Source organism: Emys orbicularis, chromosome 15, assembly GCF_028017835.1.
Source record: "Emys orbicularis isolate rEmyOrb1 chromosome 15, rEmyOrb1.hap1, whole genome shotgun sequence".
Taxonomy (NCBI): Eukaryota; Metazoa; Chordata; order Testudines; family Emydidae; genus Emys; species Emys orbicularis.
The window spans coordinates 5,062,049-5,064,580 of NC_088697.1; the positions used below are offsets into that span (position 1 = coordinate 5,062,049).

Sequence of the window (2,532 nt, forward strand, 5' to 3'; positions counted from 1 at the left end):
GGAAGTCATGGAAGCTGTGATGTCTGCGACCTCCGTGACAGACACGGATGCCTAATAAAGAGACAAACCCCTCCCTGCTGTGACTGCAGTTCCTGGAAGAGAAGAACAGAAAGTGAAGAGAGAAGGAAAAAGAGAGACTCCCTGTCACCTCTTTCCCCTGCACCCTCCCCCTTGTATTCTATAATCCCATCCCACTGGGTTCCCTGTGCTGGTGCCATGGGGGTGACACTAGAGTTCTGGGGATTGGTGGGGGGCAAGGGGGCTCTTCACTTCTCAACAATTCACATAAATTTGTCTTTGGGCTGAAATTTCTCCTGTGGGGCCTCTCAGTCAGAGCTGTACCTCACCCCCTTTCATGGGGAGGGAGGTGTGAATTGCAGAGTTGGCAGAGAAGTCTCCCATAAAGGGTCATATTGTTCTGATGACTGGTTCTGACCTGGGTCACATGTTCTCTGACACAGGATCATGTGCAGAACATGGAAGCTCTGGCTTTTCCTCAATGCTGTAGAGTGTGAGTTCCTGGTAAAGGGCAGGGGGAGAGGGGAAAAGGCAGAGATATTGGAGATGAGAAATGGGGGAAGAAGAAAGAGACAGAGAACACAGAGAGACAATAAATGATTGAAGCAAAACAGGTGTCCCAACTCAATATCACAGGTGTTCAGCGAGCTGGGTAGTTGTAGGTTTTCCACAGTGTCAAGTCTGAACTTTGATTCTAGCAATGTGAGTTCAAATATCAAAGGGATCTCCACATACCTGATCTCTTCCCCGCCCCTCGGCTGCCTTTTTAGTTTTAATTTTTATTTTGAAATATTTGGCTTACCTGTGATCTTCTCTTTCCCTAACTGTATTGTAATTTGGTTGGGGTTTTTTTTTTTTTTTTTTGCCTCCCTTTTGTTCATGTCATTATAATTGTAACAGCAAAGAAATCTGCAGAGGCAAAAGCTGACTCAAACCTTTATTTCCCTGTCATGCAGGAACATCATACAAACATTGCACACAGCTGGAATCATAACACGGAAGGCAAGGGGATGGGAGAAGCAGGTTTCCAAGTGTTCTGTCTTTCACAGATGACACATTCCAGCCCCTTGTATGCTTCCATCCTGTGTGACCTGCTAGGCTTTGAGATATTTATTGTCTCATTCTATGTATAATGTGATTATAACACAATGCAGCTGAAATCAAACCACTTCCAGACAAGGAACCAACAAAAAGAAAAAAAGCCATTATTGCATTGGCTGGGAATCAAACGCAGGTCAACTGCTTGGAAGGCAACTATACTAACCACTATACCACCAATGCATCCAGTGTAGACAGCTTTCCTGCATGCTATGTGTGCTAGCAAACGTGGTGATACATGCCCACAGAACTACTAAGCAGGGTGGATGGTCTGGAAGCTGCCTGACAGGTGGGAGCAGAGTTACCATCCAAGCGTGACTGAAAGGGAGCAAAGGTGAAAACAGATCTCATTAGGAGCTGGCCCCACACCCAACCTGCCCCTAGGAGAGGGGAAATGAAGCTCAACTTCAATCATAGAAAAATCTTCCCTGAGAAGGAAGGGGACAGCTTGTTTTAAAGACAAGGTTTGTGTTTGTTCCTGCTACATGCAGAGGGGCTGGATAGTGCTGATTCCAGCCCCCAGACTCCAGGAGGATAAGGAACAAATTCAGGCTGCCAGGGACCTGCAGGAGGGAGATGATTTTTTGACAGTAATGGACACTTTGTCCTAAAGGTCTTTGACCCCTTCTATTGACTGTTTGGAACAGGAATGCAGCCCTCACTCCTGGGTCTCTCCTGTGGAAATAATGTTTCTGTGAAAAACACCAAAGCTTGCTTTGTTCCCTCAGAGGCCGCAGGCAGAGACCATAGCAGCCATGAGCCAGGCAGCAGGGGACACAATGCAGATGAAAGCATGTAGCAGCTGCGGTATGTATATAGTCCTAGCAGGTGCACCTGATCAGAGGTATGTCTGTATGAAATGTCGCCTACTTGCCCTGTTAGAGGAAAAGGTTCGGGGGTTGGAGATGCAGGTAGAGACCCTGGTAGAGTTTAGAAGGGGGTTTGAGCAGCTAATGGAGCAAAGGCAAGGGGTGACTGAAGGGGAATGCTCGGGGGTGCAGGTGGAAGTGGGGGCTATGGTCTGTGAGGGGGGAATGTCGGGGGGAGAACAAGAGCAGTGGAAGCATGTGACCGTGAGAAGCAGGCCAAGGAAAAGGAGGGCTAGTGAGGGGGAAATAGAACTCAGGAACAGGTTTGGGTGTTTGGCTAACGAGGAGGGGACGCAGCAGGTGGTAACTGATGGTGGGAGGCAGAGGAAGAAAAGAAGGGCAGCTAGTCCAATAGACAGGGGGGAGGAGTTGATGGAGACAGCATCAATACTCGGCCCCGGGAGGATACAGGATGGCAATAGGGGGACTATAAGGGAAAATGGAGACAGGCAGGAGTTACGGCTGCAGGGAACAGGGGATAGATTGGTAGATTGCGCTGCCCCTAGGCAAAGGCAGGTTTATGTGATTGGGGACTCCTTACTGAGGA

The 2,532-nt window shown here is 48.4% G+C and overlaps 1 non-coding gene across 1 annotated transcript; it reads right to left on the minus strand.

Moving 5' to 3' along the window:
* Positions 1 to 1,227: 1,227 nt before the first annotated feature.
* Positions 1,228 to 1,299, minus strand: TRNAG-UCC (transfer RNA glycine (anticodon UCC)). Its single transcript has one exon. It is a non-coding gene; the product is annotated as a tRNA-Gly (tRNA).
* Between the last annotated feature and the right edge of the window lie 1,233 nt (positions 1,300 to 2,532).